Source organism: Pteropus vampyrus, unplaced genomic scaffold (assembly GCF_000151845.1).
Source record: "Pteropus vampyrus isolate Shadow unplaced genomic scaffold, Pvam_2.0 Scaffold119, whole genome shotgun sequence".
Classification (NCBI taxonomy): Eukaryota; Metazoa; Chordata; class Mammalia; order Chiroptera; family Pteropodidae; genus Pteropus; species Pteropus vampyrus.
Genome location: NW_011888900.1, coordinates 2520772 through 2533434, shown reverse-complemented (window position 1 = coordinate 2533434; position 12663 = coordinate 2520772).

The window sequence follows — 12663 nt, the reverse complement described above, 5'->3', positions numbered from 1 at the left end:
ACCTATTCTTAAAAAAAATGTTGGGTTCTAGAACATATTTGAGACATACCATCAGCTGTTCATTGGATGAAGCAAGTAAGGGAGAGTTAAGAACAAGAATGATAATATAAATTATTTGAAGGAAGAATTGAGTAAATTTTTGCTTTTTATATTGTATATAATAATATTATAAAAATATATTTATTGTGCTAGTCTCTGGCACATAATTATTAATAAGAAATGGACCAAGGAATTATTCCAGAATTTTCTGTTGACTATATAACAGAATATATAATATATATCTAATTCTTAGGTATTTAGAGAGTATTTTATTACCTTTTATTCTCCGAGAAAAGCTGCCTAAAGCGAGCCAGAAAAGACAGAGCACATTTCGGTGCCAAGATACGGCTTTTCCACTATAAAGCTACTAAATTCATCCCAGTTTTGATTGATTTTATCTGCAAAGGAGACAGAAAATCCTTCAGAGTAAAAAGAGTTTGAGTGTTTGAGTGTGTTTCTGATTAGAGACTGATCAAATTAATCAAGTTATCAACCATCGAAACCATTACACTAATCAAGATGTTGAAGACACTTAGTAGAAATATAGAACATGTATCTTTTTTTCTTGTCTACATTAGGTATTAGAGAGCTGTAGTGACTGTATCATACATCAGTTATAGTGACTCCTTCCTATGCTATACTTTCAGAAAACCTGAATAATCATGACAGATGATTATTTTTTAATCATACAATCATGCGATCTTTACCCAGGCAGACAAGGTATAACTTTTATATATTTTTAATTTTTTAGTTACAGAGCCTTGATTTTTGAAAGTATCTAGACAATTTCACTGTATCAATACAGGGACCAGTTAGCTTAAGCAGGTAAGTACGAAGGAAGCCCCCAGAAACACATGGATGTAGAACGTGATACCAAAGAGAGTAATGTTTAGGAGGCAGAATTCTGCAGTCTGTACGAACGTTGCCAGTTATAATTGTGGGACATGGAGTTAGTTAATCATTTATTTTTCTCTAAGACCTTCAGTACCTTATTTCAGAAAAGAGGTTTCTAATTAATGAGGTGAAACTAGATCCCGCTGAGAACCAAAGAACAGGAAGTTGTCTTCTTAAATTCCAGGTTCTGATGCTCCCAACAGAATATAAGCAAAGCTCAGAACAAGATACAGACAAGGCTCTACCAATTCCACAAAAACGGCCAAATACGCCCTCTTCCGAGTAACAACTGCTGCTCTACTTGAATCTTCTAGCCTTCTGCATACACATTAATACGCACAGTCATAAACTGCTTTCCCTTCTCGCATTGTTCAATCGAGAACTGGCTCCTGTTCCCTTATTTCCTTCTTAGAATCACCTGCACTAACCCGAACTCCAGCCCAGGTCCTCCCTCCTTCTCCCGAGGCTCCTCCAGGGTACCTTTTCCCATCCTGCAGCAAGTTAAATAAATTTCACGGGATCTGACTCTGGAACACAGCGTGTAGGTAATTTTTATATCTATAGTTAGGTTCCGTAGAAAGAGCACGTAGGAGTAGGCAACCAGAGAAAACTTCATAGGGTTGTGATTATTTAAAACTGGCACCGATAAAAGAATGTCAATGTTATAAAAACCTGGAGAAATAACTGTTTTCCTGGTCGAGAACAGATACAATCGAAGGCCCAAAGATGAAAAAAGAAAAATGCGATGTTTTTAGGGTTAGCCAGTATGAATCACCTTGCAAATTCTGTGTACAAAGTAAATCCACATCTCTTTTATTTTCCCCATTTACCAAAGTCTCACTGCACATGCAACTGTTGTTAGGAAACAGCGAAGTGTCTCTGTCTTAAAACCTCCCAATTCAAAAGTGTCCAAGAATTGGCTTATCCAGTCTAATGGGATCCTTTTTGAGTGACTAAAAGCCAGAGACAACTACTCTCAGAGCATCCCACAGTCTATTTCTTTATCACTTCCATAGTATCACTGTTCAGCTGAACTGGTACCTGTGAGAAAGAGATGTGATGATGGTCTTCGTTTAGATTTCCATATGCAGCAGAGAGGAGTCGCGCCCTCTCAAGGCCGAGTTTGGCTAAAGGTGCTTCACTCTTTACTTCTTAGAGTTTCATCTCTTCACTCTTTACTTCTTAGAGTTTCAATAATAGTGTACACTATTATTGCCAGAGCTTATTCTGCAAAGAACAATTGCAGTGTGGGGGGTGTTGGGGAAATGTAATTAAAACCAAAATCTCCTCCCAACCCCATGACACATGTCCACAAAGGGAAGAGAGAAGGAAAGCACTTTTATAATTGAATACGCATTAACACAGAACGCGGTGCACGTCACGGGCGATCTGCTAAGTGATGACAAAGGCATCTCACTATTTATAGAGCCAAGCAGATGCAGCCTATTATGGACATGTTCTCAAGAGAAACAGTAACTGGTCCCCAAGTAAGAAGATTTAACAGCGCCATCAGTCATACACAGTTTATCTTATGTTAACATGGTTATGGGGGTGACCATACGTGTTGGCTGAATGGCTTTTTCCAAAGGAAAAATAAACTTCTCACATCTTAGAAGCAGGAGGTAGTTTTGGAGCAAGGTGCTCAGTGAAGGTCAACTTCTGCCTTCCCATGGAAACTGGGAGGGAGGACCTGAATCATCTTCTTCTGTATATTTCAAAGAGATGACTCCCAGGTCCTTGAGAAAAGTATTCCTAGGTCTTTAACTGGCAAGAGGCTTATTTAGCTTTTAAAATATTTACATACATTTGAAAGAGACAGAGAGAGTACTTAAAAGTGTTCTAGAGTAAATGCTCTAAGAAATGAGAAAAGGAATTAACCTCTGTGCTTCAGTGTGATATCAAGTGTTGGCAGCACTAAGTTTTTAAGGCAACAGCCATGTTTCTCCTTATAATTATAGGGAGCGGACATAGGAAGGATGAGCTGTGAAGAAAAGGTGTTAAGGAAGAAGAGACCCTTACCTTCTGAAGTCATAAGGCAAGTATGACTGAGGGCAAGCCTAGGTTCTGATTATACGTATTACAAAGTTTTAATGAAAATTCAACCTAAGCTGTGTTCAACATGACTGAGTTCTGTAGGCCAAAGATGGTTAGGGATGCTGGGATGAAATTAGGCTCCCTGACCACAATGGAATAAAGGCACCCCTCAGGTAAAGCTAGGTGGTGGCGCTAGACATCAGAGACAAAGCTGCCACAATAAGCCCGGTATTGAAAGAGCTATCAGAGCCTTTGGATGCAGAGGGAGCTATTTCTGGCTAATTCATCTATGGAACACTTAGAAATTAAATTACTGGATAGCCTTTTAAGGTTTCTCATGACATACTTACAGAGACAAATTCTAAGATTTCTGGGCAAGTGCATAATGAATACCATTTTAATGGGGCTCAATCATCTTTTACTCAGTTCTTAGATATAAGTGCTTTGGAAAATCACTAGACCCTACATTGTTTGGAAGGCTGGGTTCTTTGGGGGTAAGATATAGAACATGAATCTCCTCCAAAGTTTTCAAAAGAGCGACTGTTTCCTAAGAAAAGCGAAATTACATGGTTCTTCTGGGGGTGAGTATACTTAGGTACTGAAACAAGGCTGACCCTCATGCTCATCTCTCACAGTAAGGGATAACTAATAGAGGCAGATAGTTGATAAGGAGGTCAGAGTCCGATTGTGTTTTGCCCTGAAAACACCTAACAGTAGGTATAATGGGACTCTAGAACCATTCTATCATCGTTTGCTTTGGTAGAAAATATATAGCGAGGACTGATACATTTGTGGTGGACACAGTCATATTACTGGTTCCAAAATGAGCTATATTAATATAGAAAGAGCCAAGTGGAAGTTCTAAGTAGAACTTATTTGGCCATTCCTATCAAATAATAAACAGACAAACAAACAAACAAACAAACATTCTAAACCCCTGGGATAATTGTACAGACTACACATCTCCATTTGTCTTTTCTCTATTTGGCTGTATGAACTGAAATAGGTTGTGAAAATGACATTAGATTATTACAAATGCATTCAAGTGGTAAGACCAATCACAGCTTTGATTCCAGATGTGGTATTTCTACTGGAGTAAATCAACACAACACCTGAAAACTGGTATAGTCTTTCTTTTGCTGTTATTTTTTTCTTTCCCAAATAGTAAGATCACAAACCATTTGCATTTTCATGACAGAGACAAGAGTTTACTTTATAACGTTAAAAACTTACACTGCTTCATAACGTTATGTCATTTCGACCTGATACGCAAAGAGTAGCGAGCACATTAAAGGCCTTATCAGCACACACGTACGCCCGAAGGGAGAAGATAAACATGGTGAAATGCTCAGGAGTCTGCTGGTATGGTGAATTTTGGGTTACTCCTCTGAAATGAGAGTCAAGTTGTTGCATCTACCTACCATGAGGAAAGGCGACAGTCCTGGTGGATGTCTTTGGATTTTGGAGACAACATATATCACATTTGAACTTGCTCCTAGAAACCACTTGTGAGATAATCTGGAAGGCTGCCAGTTTTAAATGGGAACCAAAGCATGAGTAGTCTCTACAGCAGGTCTAGACTGGTGTGAGCTTCCCCTGCACATGGAACTTATGACCAATAATGTCCAACAGTATAAGGGCCAGATAAAAACAGAGCATAAAGTTCTGACAAGCATGGAAAAATCACAAAATATATTCCGAGGTTCCTGAGTAGTCTAACCCCTGCTTTGCTGGTTAATACTCAATTTTAAAGCTTTTCTTGATCTGCTGCTAAACCTCAGTGAAGATGGAACTATGTAATCTAAACTGTCAATAACGGATGGAATATTATCTGATCCACTGAACCATAAATGTGGACATGCACAGCACCAGAATTTTACATAATAGAAGTGCTATATATAAATGTAGAGGGTGGAGTGTAACCATATGGGGACCACACATTGCATGAGTAGATGGGTATACTTTGTTCTACTTTTACATAACTGTTTTCAGCCACACCTATAAATTATTTTGTGTACTTATAACGAGTTAACAGAAAAAACAAACAAAAACAAAAAAATGCTGCTTCACAGAGGGATCTACACTGTATGCTGGTAAGGACTGAGTTTTATTTTAACAAGGAGTAGCCTTGAAAAACTGATGGGAGGTATATTCTCCCAATCAACAGAGTGTGACACGTACATCTGATTGTGCACATTATGTGAAAGGGTAATGTAAGTCACAGATCAGCAGCAGACTGGCTGATGATGAACAGTGACTAGTGACTGACAGGGAATTCAGAACTTGGAAAACGGGTGAAGGGGACATGAGGATTAGGCGTGTGGATGGACTTCTTGGAACACAGAACGAGAAAATAGTCGTGTTTCACACATGGAGGGTATCGACAGCAAGGGATGCTCACAACAGTCAGGAAAACAATGAACATCTTTGCGAATTTAAGTCAGCGGCTTTGCCAAATATCCCTAACACTTAGACAATGAGTCCACTTACAAAACAGCAATAGCAGCAGAGATGCAGCCTTTTCATGGCTGTGAATGGACTCACTAAAACACGGTCTTCTAGTCTACATTGATCTGTCTCCTAGCAGTGCTAACAGCTGAGTTATTGCTATTTCACCATCCTCTAAGTGCATAAACTGGCCATCTGCACGGTAGCAGGAACATATTTTGCATATGGATTACCTTCGATGTTATGCCAACTCTACCATCTATGGATTTATTGGAACATTGATGTATGTGGCATCAACACTCTCGTATCCTCTGGCTTCTGGTTAGATCTGGCTTATAGGGATTCCCAGCCGGACAGAGAAGGGAAGAGTAAATAATGAGCATTGCGTAATTATATTCTTTTCCTGGTTGTAGAGATTTCTCCAAGTTAGCTATTGTCACTTGACGCAAGATCACTGCCCGTCTTAAGGCAGTCTTCTGGTTCTACTTGTTTCTCTCTGCAGAATAAAACCTCACATAATCTTTTGGAGATAATGGCAACGCTGCTGGTAGTCTCGGGTTTCTGCAGTCGATCTTGTTCTTTGGTTCTTCCTGCCACACGTTTGTAATTCAATAAGGATAATTTGTGTATGTCATCTGTATGCAGTTTTACACATAAAAGTCAGAGAGTTGGAAAGAAAAGCAAGATACTTCTATGATATTGAAACCGAGGGAGTTCAAGGGCATAGAATAAAGATATGCAGATACTGTCAACTGTTGCTGAGAAATTAAGTCATATGGGACTATGAAAAGATGTTCTAAAGAGTAAATCTTGCTTTCCGTGTATCCTCAGAGCCTAACACAGTGCCTTGCATTCATCAGTATACAAAAATCTGCTGCTGAATGCATAAATGCAAACTAGAGCGCTCTGTATTCATACAGATGTGCTGGTGATATCATTCTCATCAAAATATCAATTACAGTTCTGATGTTTTGATTTCCATATCGCTCCAGGTGAAGTTTCTGATATCTCATGCTGAAGGTGACATTTTTTCCCCTTTAGGAGTAATACTTTATTTGCGGTAACCTCCCATGAAAATCGCTCTAGTTGAAATATACACATTGCATTTTTTTATTTTACTTGGGGTTCAGTGTCCTATGGCATTTATAAGGTAGACTTTAGAATGGATTTTCAGAGAATAGAAAATAACTTTAAATGCTGCTTGGTTAACAGAGAGTGTTTCACATGCCATTTCATAAATTCAGAGTCAGCACAGTTTCTTCTGCTTGTCTCATTTGACTCATCAAAGTAGAATGAAATCTAATCAATCCACAATCATGCTAATCAATGTACTGTGCTACTTTCATTGCGGCGAAGAATAATGTTGTTATAAACTCAGTTACATTTTAGAATAATGCAAAAATTGAAAGTGCTACTCTTTGTGATATGTAAATGAAGCATTTTATGACCTAAGGCTTTACCATCAAAATTCCATTTTGATCCATCAATTTTTATCAACAAATTAAAAGAACTTGTAACTCAAAAATGGGAAACAATAAATTTAAAGTTGCGGCTTATTATTTCTACGGAATATTACAAAATAGATTACTTGTAACAGCAATATATAAATATACATGGGAATTGTGAAATAAAAAATTCAAATTGTTTCTGTACCACACTGAGATAAATATTATAAAAGGCCGTTATGCTCTGACAGAACACTTTTATAAGAATTTTCTCCTTCTGACATAGAAAAACAAAGTACCATACTTTCTTAGGCTTTAGAATTTTTATTTCCTCAAGTATTCCTGCTCCCTCACATATTCTAGGCTCCATATGCTTCTTTTCTTTCAGGATTAATTATTTATATCCTGTCGTTATAAACTGGAATACATTATACTCTTTACCCTTTTCTATTTATTACCTTGGTCATGATTTAAGGATAAGATTAGGGGCAATTTATTTTTATTATTCAAGTATTTCCCACAATGTAGACATATAACCAGTGTCAGAATAAGTTTCAATCTATTATGTATATGACATGGATATCTATATCTATGTATATTTCTCTCTATATACGTTTTCCACCCCAAGTACATGACATGGCTATCTATATCTATGTATATTTCTCTCTATATACATTTTTCACCCCAATTTGCCTCTTTAAGGAGTCATTTGTTTCTTGCATACTGAATGACTGATCCATAAAAACAACTATTCCTTACATGCATTATTTTTGTCTTTATATATCCTCTACATAAACCAATCTGCTTATTTTTCCAGTTCGCAATCTGTACTAGGCAGCCTCCCCAGTGTGTGCATAGTTTTGTGTAGAGAAATAAGAAAAGCTCTGAGTTCGCATTGTGTGCACATGAGGTTCTAACAGTGGGAGTTTTATGTCTCAATGAACTGTCCATTCTTTTCTACACATTTGTGAAGAAGCAACCTCAGAGAGGACTTTCCATGTACAGCTCCATTAGACACATGGAGGATAATTATACATTTAAAATAAATATTTGGTCTCATTTTTCAGTGATTTTCCCTATTCGCATTTTATTTCATCAGAGAAATTATTAGAATAACAGATATTTCAAAGTTAGTTCATTGGTCTTTGATTACGGTGACCATTCAATATTTATGAAATTTCAAATCTTAAACAATAAAGAAGTTGAAAAGTCAACATTTGATTGATGACCAGTCTATCATATCAAAATATTCATATTAATATTGAAATATTATACTTGCTACTACAGTTAGTGCTAGTTTAGTACACAAGGAGGGGAGACGATATGACAGTGTCCCTTTATTTTTTTCCACCTATTTTATCTACCCAAATTGGCTACAAAAGGATATAGAAAAACTGGCAATGGAAGCAAGTGATAACCTGGGACACTTTATACTCTTTATGAATAGTGTCTGATCGATTATAACTGTGATCTATAAGTTTCCTTGAGAAAAGGTTGGCACAGACGATCTCTCTGGAAAGATAGCACACAAGCTGAGCCTTTAATAATGTGAAGGAATCAGTTTAGGAACGAATGAGGCAAGAACATTCTCTGGAAAGAGCGCGACTTGTGTGACTGCTCTGAGGCAAGAATTAATTTGCAGAATTCCCCAAAGAGGTGGCTAAGACTGCCATGGAGAGAGCAAGTTATTGAGTGTAACACAGGGTCTGAGAGGATGGAAGGGACCAACCAGTTTATGCTGGGCCCTGCAGGTCATTTTAGAACTTATGGAATTTTATTCTAAGTATTATGGAAAACCTGCTCTAATTACTTTAATTGACTGGCCCAACATATGTGTAACAAAAATCAATCTGGCTGATAAGTACAAAATGGATTACAGCAGCAAGAGCTACACAGGAAAACTAGGTCAGAGGCCCAGGCACCAGGTCCAACAAAGTGATGGTAAAGTGAATTAGAGTTTCAGAAGTAGAATTAGAAGGAATCCAGAATGTGCACGCCTGGCGATGCAAGGCGTGTGGTTCTGAAGAGATTAAGAGAGACCCAAGGTCCAGTTTCATAGGCAGTAACTGGCTGATATGGCTATTAATAATTTTTTTTTTCTGATATATCTCCTGGGGCAAGGGAAACAAAAGAAAAAACTAAACAAATGGGACTACATTAAACTAAAAAGGTTTCACACAGCAAAGGGAACCATCGACAAAATGAAAAGACAATCTTCTGAATGAGAGAAGATATTTGCCTATGATACATATGAAAAGGGGTTAATATACAAAATTTATAAAGAACTCATACAACTAAATAACAACAATAGAAAGACCCCACAAAAAAATCCAATTAAAAATTGGGCAGAAGACCTGAATAGGTATTTCTCCAAAGAGAGAATACAGATGGCCAATAGACATATGAAAAGATGCTCAAGATCACTAATCTTCAGAGAAATGCAAATTAAAACCACAATGAGATATCGCCTCACGCGTGCCATAATGGCTATCATCAATAAATCAAAAAACAGGAAGCGCTGGCAAGGCATGAGAAAAGAGAACCCTCATACACTGTTGGTGTGATTGTAAATTGGTATGGCCGCTATGGAAAACAGTTTGGAGATTCCTCAAAAAATTAAAAACACAACTATCTTTTGACCCAACAGGTGCACTTCTGGATATTTATCCAAAGAAAACCAAAACACTCATTTGTAAAAATCTCTACACCCCTATGTTCACTGCAGTGCTATTCACAACAGCCAAAGTATGAAAGCAACCTAAATGCCCATAATTAGATGCCTGGATAAAGCAGTTATGGTACATATATATATAATGGAAATATTACTCAGGCATAAAAAAATAAAATCTTACCATTTGAAATGACACGGATAGATCTAGAGGTTATGCTGAGTGAAATAAGTCAGAGAAAGATAATTACCATATGATCTCACTTATATACGGAATCTAAGAAACAAAAGAAACAAACAGACTAAATGAAAACAGACTCATAGATACACAGAACAAACTGCTGACTGCCAGATAGGAAGGTTGTTGGGGGGCTGGGTTTGAAAGGTGAAGGGATGAAGAAGTACAAATTAGTAGTTACAAAAGAGTCACAGGGATGTAGAGTATGGCATAGGAGACATAGTCAGTAGTATTGTAATGGCTATGAGGAGTGCCAGATGGGTACTAGAGTAATCGGGGGGATCACTTTATAAATTATTTGTCTAACCATTATACTGTTTATCTGAAACTAATATAAAAATTTTTAAAAAGTTATAAAAAAAAATCGAAGATTTTCAGAATTTACAACTGGAGACACTAAAGCATACATCTGTTGGTTTGATTTCGTTTTGGTCATTCTATGCATTTTCTTTTGCTCTGAAGTGCCTTTTATGCCATTCTCAATACTATATTGCAAATTCCTCTGACCTTTTGCCCTACTTACTGTGATGGTTAATTTTCTGTGTCAATATGACTGGTCCTTAGCTCAGAAGGCTGGTGCCCAGATATTCGGGTGCTCAGATAGTTGGTTAAATATATTTTTAGCTGTACCTGTGGGGTGTTTTGGGATGAGATTAACATTTGAATTGGTGGACTGAATAAAGCAGATTGCCCTCCCCAGTGTGTTTGGGCCTTGTCAAATCAACTGAGGACTACATGGAAGAAAGAGACTGTTTAAGAGAGAATTTGCTCTTCTTTCTAACTGACTGGGTGAAATATCTAATTTGATTTTTAATAATTCGGATTTTCTAACAGAGAGTAACTTAAAGATTGTGTAGAACTTGACTAATTATTTGTCTTCTCCTGCCCTTGGAGTTGGATTTGTGCTGGAATTTATACCATCGCCTGTCCTAGTTATCAGGCTTTTAGACTCAGACTGGAATCATATACAGCATTAACACTCCTGAGACTCCATCTGCCAACTACAGATATTGGGGTTTCTCAGCCTCCATAACTGCGTGAGCCAATCCCTTATGTATGTATATGTATCACATTAGCTCCTTTTCTGTGGAGAACCCAGACTGATACACTCATCAGATGATATCCTGTATTATTCTAAAATTTTCTCTTGGGGGAGCACCGAAATTCCTTTTTAGGTAGTGGGTTAGTAGAACTAGAGAAATGAAACTTACATATATTCTTATGGGGATAGAGAACTTTACTTATCAAGGTAAATAATTCAGTTCAACCAGTTGTTTGGTAAAATATTCAACTGACGGTCATATGGTCAAGGATTTCAACTCAGATGACCTTTCTTGCTCACAAATTATCCCTTTTTTTACATAAGCTTTTAAATCGAAGTATAACACACATAAAATATGCACAAATTATCATGTATATCTCAATATGTTATCACAAACATCACTCATGTAACCACAACCCAGGTAGGGGCATAGAATATTTTCAAAACCTCATTAACTTTCTTTTTTCCTAATGAATTACTATTCCTTCCCTCTTATCCATTACCCTGATTCCTAATACTATATAATTGTTGCCTGATTTTGAACTTTACATGAAAGTATACTGCATATTCTTTAGTCCAATACGATCTTTGTGAAGCCCACCTATGTTTTTTCTTGTAATGGCAGTTATCCTAGTATTTTTTTACAATCGGTTTATCATGCTATAATTGGCATATAATAAACTACAAATATTCAAAGTGTACCATGAGCTTTGGCATATGTATACACCCATGAAATCATCATCACAATCAAGATAATGGACATGTACATGTAAGCTTCTTGATGTTCTTGTGTAATTCTTTCTGCTCAGCCCTTCCCCAAAATCCCCACTCTCAACCCCAGGAAATTAATGATCAGATCTCTGTTACTATTTAAATTGCAACTATTAATAACAATTTTGTTTCCTTGACTTTTTTATAATTTACATAATTTCTCACATATATAATTCTGGACACAACCTTATAATTTGTGTCAGATTAGAATTAACCAAGAAGAAAACTTGGGTTCAGAGAGGTTATGATATTTATTTAGGGTTGGTAGAGAGTGCAGCCTAATTCAGGTCTTCTGATTCTAAGTTCTTTCCTTTTATTACAAGTGAAATTCTTAAAATGAACGATAACATTTCTCTGTCATTTTTGAAGATATTCTGTATTGTAAAGCATTTATTTACGAGGTTACCAGCATTTGCATACTTTCAAATTTTAATACTTCTAAAACAAAAGTGTCCTTCTCCCAGTGGTCTTCCTGCTCCTTAATGAGTGTGGCTGACATTTAGGAAGTCGTCATTAGTCAGCTCACAGCTTATCACTTACCACATGATTGAAAAATCACCCAGTCATTCGTGACTTGAATTTTCTGACAAGGGGGTAAGTTATAGATTATGGAAAACTTGACTATTATAAGCAAAAGAAAAGTAAGGGGAAAAAGAAAGAGTAAGACATTACACTTACTCGCATGCTAACTATAATGATGTAGTTAGCTTTGACACATTCTCTGTCATCAAAATGATTGTCTATAAATATTGGTTATGCACTTGAACCTATAGCCCAGTGTGACAGAGTCCAATAAAATATTCAGTGTGATGCTTTGAGGTCTTCGGAGGAACATGAAGTAGTTCCCAAACTGCACATTACATACAGTTTTCCATTACACACTGCACAAAATGTCCTTGACATTCAAGAGTGCACTATCATATTTTAGTCTACCTCACTCCAGGGTGTATTTGAGAATACCCTCTATTTGCCTTTAATAATAATGACTTGTCATATGGAATCCAGATCAGCTAATCTAACATAATATGTACTCGATGGTTTTTATTAACTGTCAGATGAAACTCAATAGTCGTCAGAAACATTT